Below are 14,669 nucleotides of genomic sequence, written 5' to 3'. Positions count from 1 at the left end.
AACAGGGGCGAATGGCAGGCCGGGATTATATAAACAGCCTTGTGCCTGGGTCATTTAGTTCCTCTCAGGGTGTTGCTCTCTCACTGATTTCTAATGGGCCAAAGTCTACACAAGGGGAAGTAATAGAAGCTACAGTGAGTAGCAGGGAAAGACAGATGGAAGAGTAGCAGTAACTGCAGTCTTCTGCTCTGTGGAACGTGGTGGAGGGGCTCCTGAGTTTCTCAATGCCGCTACCTTTTGATTGTCTGCAACTGTTCGAGTGTGTGTGCGTGTATTTGTGTGTTCTGCTGAGTTTTCATGATTACACAGTACACGTGGATGGTGAAGAAGTCATCTATTCCTTAGTGCTGTCTCAGACCTTCTCAAATCAGTCCTTGTGTTGCTAACGCCCTGAGTCTCAACACAACACATACTAGGCTTGGGCGATATACTGTTTATACCTTATACCGGGATATTTCGAAATACCAATATCTTTAAAAAATATATTCAGTGGGAAGAAGAAGTATTTGATGCACTGCCGATTTTGCAGGTTTTCCTACTTACAAAGCATGTAGACGTCTGTAATTTTTTATCATAAGTACACAAAAATCCAGAAAATTACATTGTATGATTTTTAAGTAATTAATTTGCTTTTTATTTGACTGTGCCTTTAAACAGCTTGGAAAATTCCAGAAAATGATGTCATGGCTTTAGAAGCTTCTGATAATTGACATAATTTGAGTCAATTGGAGGTGTACCTGTGGATGTATTTCAAGGTCTACATTCAAACTCAGTGCCTTTTTGCTAAACATCATGGGAAAATCAAAAGAAATCAGCCAAGACCTCAGAAAAAAAATGTGGACCCCCACAAGTCTGGTTCCTCCTTGGGATAAATTTGCAAACGCCTGAAGGTACCATGTTCATCTGTACAAACAATAGTACGCAAGTATAAACACCATGGGACCACGCAGCCATCATACCGCTCAGGAAGGAGACGCGTTCTGTCTCCTAGAGATGAACGTACTTTGGTGCGAAAAGTACAAATCAATCCCAGAACAACAGCAAAGACCTTGTGAAGATGCTGGAGGAAACGGGTACAAAAGTATCTATATCCACAGTAAAATGAGTCCTATATCGACATAACCTAAAAGGCCGCTCAGCAAAGAAGAAGCCACTGCTCCAGAACAGCCATTAAAAAAGCCAGACTACAGTTTGCAACTGCACATGAGGACAAAGATTGTACTTTTTGGAGAAATGTCCTTTGGTCTGATGAAATAAAAATAGAACTGTTTGGCCATAATGACCATTGTTATGTTTGGAGGAAAAAGGGGGAAGCTTGCAAGCCGAAGAACACCATCCCAACCATGAAGCACGGGGGTGGCAGCGTCATGTTGTGGGGTGCTTTGCTGCAGAAGGGACTGGTGCACTTCATAAAATAGATGGCATCATGAGGAATGAAAATTATGGATATAATGAAGCAACATCTCAAGACATCAGTCAGGAAGTTAAAGCTTGGTAGCAAATGGGTCTTCCAAATGGACAATGACCCCAAGCATACTTCAAGTTGTGGCAAAATGGCTTAAGGACAACAAAGTCAAGGTATTGGAGTGGCCATCACAAAGCCCTGACCTCAATCACATAGAAAATTTGTGGCCAGAACTGAAAAAGGATGTGCGAGCAAGGAGGCCTACAATCCTGACTCAGATACACCAGCTCTCTCAAGAGGAATGGGCCGAAATTCACCCAACTTGTGGGAAGCTTGTGGAAGGCTACCCGAAACATTTGACCCAAGTTAAACAATTTAAAGTCAAAGCTACCAAATACTAATTGAGTGTATGTAAACTTCTGACCCACTGGGAATGTGATGAAAGAAAATGAGGCTGAAATAAATCATTCTCTCTACTATTATTCTGACATTACACATTCTTAAAATAAAGTGGTGATCCTAACTGACCTAAGACAGGGAATTTTTACTAGGATTAAATGTCAGTAATAGTGGAAACTCAGTTTAAATGTATTTGGCTAAGGTGTATGTAAACTTTAACTGTGTGTGTGTGTGTGTGTGTGTGTGTGTGTGTGTGTGTGTGTGTGTGTGTGTGTGTGTGTGTGTGTGTGTGTGTGTGTGTGTGTGTGTGTGTGTGTGTGTGTGTGTGTGTGTGAATATATGTGTATATGAAATAGTGCCCCCTGTTTGCACATTCGTTAATATCGTATACCCCGGTATTGTATGGAAGTGATATGAAAATCTGGATAACGCCCTACCCTGACACATATTCTATTGATCCTAGAATGCCAATCCCTCTTCAGTTACCAGTCCATAGTTGCCACCGGAGCTGGGCAAGACAGCTCCTGTGGAGAAAGCAGCGGTGGTCATATCGACATGTAGCGTGTGTCATCACAGCTTGTTGCATGAAATCTGATAATGAAATGGACCTTGGGTGGAATAAATGGCCTGACCAAAGTGAACTGGGGTTGTTTTTGTAGTTGGTGAATTGGGTGGTTGTTTTATTTCAGGGTTGTTTGAGATGAAACACTGTTGATTGGATGAGGACCCCCCTTACAGAACCTCTGCTGTGTGGTCAGGAAGTCATCCTCTTTATATTTCTATTGGCCACTTAGATAAGCTCTGAAATCAGATTCAGTGTATTAAATCCCCCTTTTCTCCTTCTCCAATGTCATCTGTTCATATCAGACAACTCTATTCAATCCTGACTCTACACACCTTCGCTTTTACTTTATTCTGAAAAACCTCATCAATTAAATTAATTTGAATCCAAAATAGCGTGTAGTACTAAAAGCATAATTCCCCTGTGAGATAGTTATGTAAGTGAAACGCTTTAGGGTTATTGAGGTGAAAAGGGGAGGGTGGAAATGGATTGGTGAGTAAGCCGGTCTGTTTTCCTACTCCTGTGTAGGTCTACATAGAGTTCAGATGGGCTTGACGGTAGCAGACTGGCTTTACTAATGCTGCAAGATATGGGCCTGTGTGAAAGCTTCTAACCAATCATATTTTGACAACACCAACTGATCAAACTGACTGGAGCTTGGTGTTTGTAATAGGCATGTTGCAGGCTGAAAGGACTGATCCGATTTTTCAAAGGTGCTATTCTCTGTTGCAAATCACAGAGGTATTTAAAGCATGAGCTAATGGTAATATGTTTTCCTACAGATGAATAAAAGAGCATCCTGGTTTTCTCTAGGTCTCTCTCTCTCGCAATCTCTCTCTCTCTCGCACTCTCACTCCTGTAACAGGAAGCTATATCAGTCCATCCTGGGATCTGATTCACGCCCTCCCTGATCCCTAACCCTGATACATTTACCAGACTGTGTGTGTGTGGCTGCTGTTGCATGAGTTGTAGGCCGTCATTGTAAATAAGAATTTGTTCTTAACTAACTTGCCTAGTTAAAGGTACAAAAAATAAAAGTGTGTGAAAGCAAGAGAAGTTTTGGGTATTTTTTGCCAGTACACGTTAATTGCTACTTGTCGTCCTAAGTTTGGAGGTGTATCCTTACTGGCACAAATGACATCTGACCGATTTAAAATGTAATTTGTAAAAGCTTAGTAAGCATAACTTATGTTCTGTTTTCTTAGTCTAATACATGTTCTTATTCGTGCAACAACAAGGAGGAAATGTCTCCTCTAGACAGTTGTCTGAGGAATGTTCTGCCATGGCATTGAATTGTGTTGATAACAAATTGCAAATCAAACGGAGCTGTAAGTGGACATAAGCAGAGCACTGTGCTCCCTCCTGGTCCTGGACTAGAATGGACAGACAGAACCGCTCAATCAGACCCACCACTGTTCGACTGATCCTTCTCTCCTTCCAGCCAGTCTTTCTCAACTAAATATTTAAACATGGCATACTTGAGCAAAGGTTTATTTAACTAAAAGTTTGGATGGCTTAAGTTTAAACCGTTACAGGAGCCTCTGGAGAAATTGGAGCACTACCCAAGTGATTGGCTTAAATAGAAGAAGATAATCACACGGGTTTGTTTAAATCACTGGGCCGACCGACCTGAGGATTTTTACTCTTTCTCTATTGATGTTCAACATGAAAATAAGTCTACGTCTTTGTCCTAGACCACATATTGTGTTCAATTTTGCATCTTCTATTTCTCTCTTCAAGTAGTATGCATTATCAGCATGTACTGTTGTTCTGCATACCTGGCTGTGGTGTTGTAGAGTATGTCTGAGGCTTTAGTATACTGTCCACTATGGGTATTGTGTGGTGTGATTCTCTCAAACAGAATGAGGCAATAATGTATCAAATTGCTGGCGCTGCTGTGGTCACTCTAATGAGGGTGATCATATCCTTTATTAATGAACATCTGGTCACTCCTCTCCGCATGGCAACTGTGGCGACTGCAGGGAGAAAGGAGAGGGCTGCGGAGCTCCATGGAGGAGAGAGTTCTAGAATAGAACTCTGTGTGGTGTTCCAGAACCCTGCAGTCTGACTGAATGGGAGCGATCACCCATTGAGGTACTGACACCCACATGGCCGACATGACTATGGATTATTCCTCCCGCTAGTGGATGAATGGGAGCTTAGTCATGAAACTGCCCTTGGATGTTTGGTGTGGGAGGTTTAGACAGCAGGTGGTTCACTGAACAGGCCTTTTAATTTTCCTATTTCATGTTGATGTAAAACCATTTCTTTCTACATTTTTCATGTTTATCAGTCGACATTTCTCTGTGCATCTTCGCATACCTTTACTAAGTCCCACCCCTTTTTCAACCAGAGGAAAGTGTGACCCAGTTATGTTTTTAATCAGAATCCGCATGTAGGACTGGGAAAACTCAGAGAGACAGGGGTAGAGTAGGGTACTGTGGACTGAGGAACGTGCTCCACAGCCCCTGAAAGCCAGGCTTCCTGTGGCTTGAGATGGATGGGGCCCTAGCTACACGTTTCTCCATGCTGAAGACCTCTTGTTTTAAGTGGGCCAGCAGGGGCAGAAATAGCCTACCCATCAGGAGCCTCTCCTCAAGATCACTCCAGAGCCGAGGGCCCCTCCATGAATGGAGTTGGAGCAGGACATAACACTCTCTCCCTGTGGCCTAATGACTTCCACAGCCTGGCTATAGCAGGGCCACTAGACAGATGGAGAGGAGAGCAGTTAACGAACCCCCAAGCAAATTAGAATTTCAACAAACTGGCTAAACTTTTCTCTCCCCCTATAAAAATACAATTACACCCCTCAAACCGTGTAGAATTAATCCATTTAACATTCAACATGGAGTGTGTAATAGTCACTTATCTGCTGTGAACACTACTGTAGAAGTGCTCTTGAGCTTTGTATCCATCCACAGCCTCAGACCCTCTACTCTAAGGGCAGTGTACATAGGTAAACCCGCTGGAAGAGACTTCTAAAAGCGGTAGCAGAGATTTGGGGAATTACTCCAACCCCCTAAATCCCTATCTGAGGCTGTAAATATGTCTAGTCTGGGGGAAAGGAAGTTGGATCAATCTAACTTGCTTGTTGGTCCCAACTGCTTTGATGCAAGCCCAGCCCAGTCATTAAAAAGGAATGTAGTTATCTATACACACCAGAAAAGGAGTGTTCTTTCTTTATTTCTCTTGCTCCCTCTTTCTCTCTCTGTTGCTCTCTCTCTCGCTCTCTATTTTCTCTCTCCTCTTGTTCTCTCTGACAATCTCTTTTCTCTATCTCTCTTCTCTCTTGCTCTCTCTTCTCCCCTTAGTGATCAGCTGTGTGGGTGAGATTCAGCTGCCTTGGTGTTGACTCAGTGATAGTCATCATCAGCATTTCCCACATGAAAGGAGAGAAGAGGGTGGTGTTACATGAAATTGTGGGTCAACTCGGGCCATTGGATGCATTGCTCTTATAGTGACAGATCATTTTTTTGTTGTTACTTTAGTTCGTTCCTTGGTACGGTTTATATAATATTGGTGTATGATAAGATCCTCTCAGGAAGTGCAACTATAAAACATATTTGACATGGTTTGTTCATCCCTCGGGGCAGTGAGTATACACTATCATTCATCTTGTGCTTTGATCGGGATAAAAGCACTTATATGTTCCTACATGCTTTGGAAGGGAGTAAACCTGTACTCCTCGACTAAAATGACCATGCAGAGGCACTGCATGCCTACAGTAAAGTAAATGTTATCTGCGGCATGTTCCCCAAGCTGGCCTCTACATTTTTATTAGAGCATTAAAGCAGTTACAGGCCCTGGATAAGTTTATTGGGAAAGTGCAGAGCCCATATGAAGTTAGCAACGGTCCCCAGACCAGCTGATCCACTCTGCGGCTATGAGGAGTGGGGACGCTGTCACTTACAGTTCCTCATAAAATCCTGTGGAAAGGCCTTAAGTTCAGGATGAGGGGTAATTGATACTCTTGTGTGTAGGGCTAAAAGACGTGCAGACCAGGGAGAGGTGGTCTGCCACGTGTGAAGAGGGAATCCAAGCCAGACACATCATTGGGAGCAAAAGCTGTAGGCTGACTCAAGGAGGTAAAGGAGAACGGAAAGAAGACTACGTCTTCCTCAAACTGTGGAGGTCGTTCAGAGCCACCGGCTGGTTTTACCAGCATCACAAACTGTTTATACAGCGTTCAACCACTGTTTCAAAGAGTTCTGTTGTTTTGTTTTTTTTTACTTTCCTTTTTGACTCTTGGCTAAAGCAGTGCAGAGGCTTTTGAGGAAAAATAAACACATCTTGATTTAATTACGAACTCCCCCTCATTGCACCGTTTCCCCTTTGAAATCAACCACATTCAATGCAAGACAAATAAGCAAATTAGCAGCAGCAGTCAGACATTGTTAAACACTCCTAACACTGATTCTGGAAAGGAGCTCAGATAGCATTACAGGCTTAGAGCCATGCAAGTGTTTGTAAATTACGAATAACCAAAATAGCCAAAAATATAATTAATCTAGTGAGAACAATCAGCCTGTTTATTTAGTCACTTTTAATTGCAGGTTGAGTCCACAAATAAACCGATCAATACCAAATCACATCCCAAATGGAAGAATTCATGTTGATTGACTTTCCATTGTTAAAGATGCACTCCAGGATCTAAAGCCCAACGAATTTGAAACATATTGCGTGAATTGGATTTGGAACATATCACACAAATTGCTAAATGTGTATGATATAATATAAATGGCAAAACTCGTAACATAAATGGATGACGTAGTACACAATTGGATACACAATTACACAAAAAAACGGGTACCACTTTTGGCTCGTGAGCACCACTTTCAAAACTACTGGCTGAAATTATACAAAAGTTAGAGAGTACATCCTTAAGTCAAATTAATATTTTGGTTTGCAACTTGACATACTGATTTCATTCCAAAAGTGTAACTATTTATTTTGGTCCCAAACCGACAGACCCCTATGACCCAGTTTATAGTTCTTACAACTGCTTATACTGTATGTCATTGTTTCTACATTTGGAAGTGGTTTTATGATGGAAGTACAAGGTCAATATGACTAGTTTTGTCTCAAAACTATGTTCCCATTGCCTAGTATTCAATAACTGTCTTGCCTGTCTCCATTCCCTCATGCTCACTGTTGTGGAAGAGCTGAAATGTGAAAGCTATTGTTCACCTCTGTGGTTTCTTATTTTTATTTTACCTTTATTTAACTAGGCAAGTCAGTTAAGAACAAATTCTTATTTTCAATGATGGCCTAGGAACAGTGGGTTAACTGCCTTGTTCAGGGGCAGAACGACAGATTTGTACCATGTCAGCTCGGGGATTCGAACTTGCAACATTTCAGTTACTAGTCCAATGCTCAGGAAGCTATTTGAGAGGCCTTGTAACAATGTATTTCTTCTAAATCTGTTGATAAACATTTGATAACTAACTAAGCAGTATATAATAGGACCTCTTAGGCTACAGTGTATTGGGAAATAAGGGCAGGAAGAAGAGTAGCTTCTGCTTTTGCAACAGCTAATGGGGATCCTAATAAAATACAAAAAAAGTTTGGTTACCTTACTCTATTCCATACTAGTGTTGTGTAAGCTATAGGCTATCTATAACCCTTCTCCATTCTCCTCCATTCTATTGGTAATTGTTATGCATTTTGTTTACAAATCAAATCAATGTTTGTCACATGCACCGAATACAACAGGTATATTTCACCTTACAGTGAAATGCTTACTTACAAGCCCTTACCTTAACCAACCGTTTTAATAAGAACATGTGTAAAGAAAGTATTTACTAAAATAAACTGAAGTTAAAAAAAAATATTTAAAAAATAAGAAATTAGAAATGAACAAATAATTGATGAGCAACAATAAAATAACAGTAGCGAGGCTACATATAGGGGATACCGGTACAGAGTCATTGTGCAGGGGCACCAGTTAGTCAAGGTAATTGAGGTGGGGGGGGGGGGCGACAATGCAAATAGTTTGAGTAGCCGTTTGATTAGCTGTTCAGGAGTCTTATGGCGTAGGGGTAGAAGCTGTTAAGAAGGCTTTTGGACCAAGACTTGGCGCTCCGGTACCGCTTGCCGTGCGGTAGCAGAGAGAACAGTCTTATGACTAGGGTGGCTGAAGTCTTTGGCAATCCCTCCAATACCGCACGGTCCTTCTATTCCCTATCTCGCTCTCTAGTTGGCTGCCCTGGGGCAGTTGATTTAGTAAAATTGTTTAATTTGCATGCAAATGACTCCAAAACACCAGTCATTCACGCCGCTAATTATACCAGTGTTGGGACGGTGACTTGCTGACATCACGGATGGTCATTAGCATTCGGGAGGGGAGGGGCGGTGGTCCTGGCAAGGACAGGCTACTCCGTTATTCAGCCAGTCACTCAGGGCGAGTAAGTCCCCTGCTCAGCGCTCCTTAAGCGCATACGGTAAAGGAGTCCCTATGGATCGTTTTTCAACTTTCTAGCTTTCTGTTGCTGCCTCCGTAAATTATTGTTTTGGATTAGTTCGAAACGTAACCTACAAAGTTAAGGCTATTGCATTATCTCAATGTAGGTGGACTAAATGTAGGGGTATTTGTGTTTAACCGCTTATTGGGTTTTGTGTTGGTTTACCAATCCTTGCGCTTGGTGAATGTGTTTGCAGAACAGCTTGACAAAAAGGCTCGCAGAGCGAAGAGGACAGTAGCCTAGAGGAACAGATTGCGCCTTCGCACTGACCAGAGAGTGAGAGTGCAGGATTCGTAAAATTGTGTCGCAGGAATAGTAGACTATGAAAAGGCTTGCAATGAGGAAAGTGTGGTTGAAAGCTATTATCACCGGGTGCATAGCCATGCTCTCCCTCACACCTACTTGGTGATAGATAAGGTAAGCATTGACTACATTTTACCGTTTGTGGCTCTGTTATTTTGTATCAGTCTGTTATTTACACAGCTGACAAGGCTATCTTTGCGCGCTGTTGTGTCCGGACCTTCAAGACAGGATCTATTTCAGGTTTTAAACTGTGGCTAAGTTTACTCAACATTGCCAGTTTGAGTGAACTTTTACTGCCGTTGAAAGATCGTGTTTTAAAAAGGGTTTGATATTTCCTGACTGCAAGATGTGTGCTACCATGTAGTCTATGTGGCTCATTCGTGGTGTGCTCGATTTAATCTCAATCATATCAACATCAATGAGGTATGAGTTTAAATGTATTTTAACGACTAGGTAGGCCTATTCATGATTTAGAACTAGCAAACATATGTACATTGCAACATTTTTTATTTGAACGCTAATTTTTTTTTGCTCGTACGCAATAGTTGCACTAACAGTCTCACTAATCTTCACCTTACTGACTCATAGGCTATCCTCCGTAAAGGATGTGTTGTTATCAATTTTCTCTTTCTACCCTTCGTGGCGCGGCGGTCAAGCTAACCCGTTTTTTTCAGTGGGATTAGTCTTTGTTGTGTTGCCTCTATGGTCTGGACCTGGCCGGCCGCGGGATTGATTGAGTCAGGATAGGTCATTTTGTATTAGCATATGAACGGATTTTGTGGAATAATGAATAATGGGACACTCCAGCAGCTGGCCCGAGAGTCCAGGGGTAATGGAGATATCAGGCTGCATTGCTCTGAAACAGACGTTTAGACTACAGGTAGCCTCGGCTCATAGGCAACCAACCATCTTATCAGTCTTGATGTACAAAATAATGTCAGGTCGGTTTTTGACCATCCCCTTTCAACACCATGAAATTGTTTAATCTGGTCCACTGTTTTAAGCCATGTTTAGACTAGTTGTGTTTGTCAGCATTTCAAACTTGCTGATCATTTGCACAGATGGGTTCCCCAATGACAGCTTGACAATATCTCATGAGAACAGCATAGCTAAAGTTCCATATAAGGACTGAGGTCTCAGGAGCCTGAAAACCTGCCCCCATGTGACATACCATGCATCTGTCCCAGTAGCAGTTACCGAACAAGTAACACTTATCAATAAGTAACATGATCATCTGGTATAAAGCTGCCATCCTCAGTTAGATGTTACATAAATATCTAGTCCTCTCTCACTTCCTGCACTTCTGACACTAAACCTTTACAAATTCCATAAAGATGCAGTGTAGTGAGATTAAGTACATTCTGTTCAGTCAATGTATGTGTTGGACAAGAATAATGGTTTATGGATTATTATTTATTGCGGCAGGTGGGTGCAGGCCTAATCTCCATTAGGTTGAATAGATTGGATTGAGTCGCCAGTAATTAGCTACTAATAAACACCTTTTTTTTTGTTTGATTCCTCTTTGGTATGTAGTGCAATCCAGTTTAACACTGATTAAAGCTGAACATGTCTGCTTCAATAAATGACCAAATTAGGACAAATTAAGACTGAATACACTGAAAGGAAATGCCCATCTGATTTTAGAACAAAAGGCATTTAAAAAATAGAGAAATAATCAGTCCTCCTATTTTCCCTGCCTGTCCAGAGAAAACAAAAGAAGCAGAAATAATAGAAATGTGGCTGCTGCCTGCCTCCAGCTGTTCCTCTGAACCTCTTTTCTCCTCTCCTCTGAGCTGCCATTTAAACATGCTGTCTGGAATGATGACATGGAAAAGCAGTAGCGGTTCTGGGAGCTGCTCTGGAATTAGTCTGGAATGGGGTTCCTTTCGGATACCACATCAAGCCCACTCAGCTCCATGGCTGTTTTTCAGGAAGACAAGGGTTGTGGATGTGTTGAACACTTCAGAGGAGGTGTTTAAGAGCCTGGATGACACCTTGCCCTATGGCAAACGAACCTGTTAATATTGGGTTAGTTAAATTAATGGCACCACCACTCAACCCAACCTCTTGAGATGTCCCTGAGTTGGCAGAGGATTTGTACCAGTATCTCAGAGGATTTGTACCAGTATCTCAGAGTATTTGTACCAGTATCTCAGAGGATTTGTACCAGTATCTCAGAGGATTTGTACCAGTATCTCAGAGGATTTGTACCAGTCCATAGGTGGTTATTAAGAGTCTCACAGTGGTGAATAATACTGAAAACAAAACAATAGGTATCTCTAGTCTAGTAAGAACTTGTCTGTGTGTGGGTCACACTGCACAGTCAGTAGACACACCAACCATTAAGACTCTGTCCACTTTCATTTCTTGGGCGTTAGGTTCACCAGTGGACAGAGTCTTTATGGTTGGTGTGTCTACTGACTGTGCAGTGTGTCAGAGTGTAGCTGTTTAACTTGGCTGTTGCCAGGGTGATGTAGAGGAGCAATGCAATGATTAACACTGTGGTGGTGAATGATTGTTTGCTTACATCACAGTCTCAGGGATTACTGTCCACTCAGATACCTTCCAGTCATTAGAAGCTTCCTGCGGTGTTCTGCTCTGCCCATGGAAGGCTTTATCTGCCCCAGGAGAGGAAAGGCCAGTCTACTTAATTTTCCTACCTTTTACTTTGTGGAGGTTTTTTTTAGAAGGCGTTGGTTATGTACTTGACTTGTATTGAAGTCATGTAGATGACCAGTGTAACATGGGGTAGTGTTGCAGGATAGAAATCCCAGTGATGTGCACCTTGTTGTAAATCAGGGGTTTAGGCCCTGGGCATATCTCTGCCAATCCTGATGCAGGGAGATCAGATGTTTGGAAGGTGAATCACTGGATGATGGCCCCATACATCTGTAGAGAGACAGGCTCACTGGTCCCATGGGACTCCAAACCTCGTGCTGCCATGTCCAGTTCAAAGACAATGAGAACAATTGGGTTGGGCCTGTTTGTAAGGCCTCTGTCTGTATCATTTTAAAACAGAGACACTCTAACCGGGAATGCAGTGTGAAACACTCTCCTCCATGCCCAATGTACTCCTCCAGGCTACATTTAAACCCCTATCTCCAAGCCCGTTCTCCATCCAAAGGCAGAATGAGCCCCTAGCATGAAAAGGAGTGGGAGATGTGTGGGTAATGTTTTTTTTCTATTTTATTTGTCATGTTTTTGTACCCTCTGAATCATCTCTCCGTGTTCTAACGTACATTCAGTATGTTAGTGTGTGTGCATATATGTGCATACTGTAAAATTATTAAGTCACTGGTTCTACTTTTCGGTCAAAGTGTTACCTGAACTTAACATTTTTAGTTGGCGCAAACTCCAACTTGAGAGAACTTCGGCACAAATTAAGTTAACTTAAAATGATGTGTTTGCTCAACTTGACTCATATGTTCATTCAACTAGATTTTATTATTTTGGTATCTTCATAAAAAAATGGCTGTGGAACTAGTTACACACAGACGGTGCTTTGACATACAATGTTTTCAACTTACATATTTGATCAACATGATTACATTGTGCATGTATACAGTAATGACTATTCAACACGTCCTCACCTGGGATTCGCCTGCTTCGCAACCATGTCTGTGTCAATTATCAGTTCATCTGACTACTCATTTGATTGACTTATTTCAGCAATTTAAAGGTTTTCTGTATAGTTGTCTAATGTTAGTGGGGCATATTACTCTGTGTTAATGTTAATCCCTAATCACTATGATAAATAAAATAGTTTTACTTTACTTTTAACAGAACTGAGATTTACTTTGTAAATAGTGCCATACATGCACTCAAACGTATTCAGTTGGCCTGATTTATGTGGCGGATAGGTGGCTGGTTCGGGTCCATGTTTTGACTTTGTGGGAGATCTTTAAACGTGCCCTTGGGCAGGGCGTTGACCCTGGTTGCTTCTGTGGGTCGCTCTGGCTGGGAGTCTGTTTGATGACTTAATGTAAATGTTCACTGCAAGTAGATTGTATGTTTTAATATTCAATCAAAATAAAAAATAAACACTTTGATCGAAAAGTTGAGGAAACTAAAAAGACTGGAATCAGTACATTTTATAATAATTAGTTGAAACAACTAGATTTTTTGTACATTGTTTATGTACATGTGTCTCCTCTTAATCCCACATCCATTAGTAATGATGGAGACCTGCTGTATTGTAATGAGAGGACTCTGTTGCCCCAGGCTAGGTGTCCTACTGTTAGGATGGGCTGTTAAATTCTCCCCTCTCCTGTATGGACGGGCTGGTTGTCAGAGAGCTGATGACTTAGTCTGCAAACCAAGGCCTGGCTCCATGTACTACTTACCGCTCCCATCAATATTCATAGAAGAGATGTCTTGGTATTTCAGTATTCATTCATATGTTGATTTAATATTCATGCACACTGCTCTGAAGCCAATCGCCTCCAGGAGATCAGGTAGATTGCCCTTGCCCAAGGGTAGTGAAGAAGCAGAAATTTATGTAGTGGTCCCCAGCCATGCATCACTAGTTTATTTAACCAGTGCTAGACTTGGACAGGTGCTCACCGGAGCTGAGTACCGGCACCTCACATTTCTACTGCTTAAGCTCCTATTCCTTTTATAGAACATTAGCTAAAAGTATTGTGGAGCTCATGCACCTACATGTAAACAATACTGGCACCCAAAATTAATACCAGTACCTATTTCAGTCCAAGCACTGTAGGTCAAGCACTGTATATTATGTTAATTTGGGGGCAGGTCGAAACACACATGAAACATTCAGGACATTTAGTCAGCTAGCTGTTGCTCTCCTCATTTTGTCTTTCAAGCATCCATGTGGGTTTGTATCTTCCTGATATACAATAAAGAGGGGACTTGCATAATCAAGTTCTATTTTAGGGCTTGGCTACACAGACACTTGTGTGCGAGCGGTGTGGGAGAAAGGACTGAATAACGTGTGTAAATATATTTTGCAACGCTCACGCACGCAACGTGGCCGGTGAGGTTTGCATGACTTCAAAGAAGTCTAAACCCCTGTTCCTTATCCTGTGCTGCCCACCCTGCGTCTGTCTGTGTAAGGGGATCGAGTACCCTGCCCTGAACCTTAGACATGTCACTAGCCGGATACCATCCGATACTCTACTCTGCACCTTACAGACTGCTGCCCTATGTACATAGTCATTGGACACTGGTCACTTTAATAATGTTTACATAGTGTTTTACCCACTTTATATGTAAATATTGTATTCTAGCATATACTGTATTGCCTTCAGAAAGGATTCAAACCCATTGACTTTCTCCACATTTTGCTGTGTTACTGCCTGAATTTAAAATGTATTACATTTAGATTTTGTGTCAATGGCCTACACACAATACCCCATAATGTCAAAAGGTAATTTACAAATTAAAAGCTGAAATGTCTTGAGTCAATAAGTAATCGACCCCTTTTATAGCAATCCGAAATAAGTTGAAGAGTAAAAATGTGTTTAACAAGTCACATAATAAGTTGCATGGACTCACTCTGTGTGCAATAATAATGTTT

At 41.7% G+C, this 14,669-nt stretch overlaps 1 protein-coding gene across 5 annotated transcripts in view; it reads left to right on the top strand.

Annotated features, from left to right (window-relative positions):
- Positions 1-14,669, top strand: part of LOC129851026 (prickle-like protein 2) — a 63,625-nt gene that overhangs the window by 30,631 nt on the left and 18,325 nt on the right. The window contains exons 1-2 of one of the 5 annotated variants that reach the window (XM_055917188.1): positions 8,456-8,770; positions 9,024-9,244. The exons of 1 other annotated variant lie outside the window; for it this stretch is intronic. The gene's annotated coding sequence lies outside the window, so the exon portion shown is untranslated. Of the gene's footprint in view, positions 1-8,455; positions 9,245-9,284; positions 9,554-14,669 lie in introns of those variants that run through there. 3 more of the 5 variants (XM_055917187.1, XM_055917186.1, XM_055917190.1) reach the window with 3 other exon arrangements.

This window comes from Salvelinus fontinalis, chromosome 3 (genome assembly GCF_029448725.1).
Source record: "Salvelinus fontinalis isolate EN_2023a chromosome 3, ASM2944872v1, whole genome shotgun sequence".
In the NCBI taxonomy this organism is placed as follows: Eukaryota; Metazoa; Chordata; class Actinopteri; order Salmoniformes; family Salmonidae; genus Salvelinus; species Salvelinus fontinalis.
This window is presented reverse-complemented; position numbering and strand designations above follow the sequence as displayed.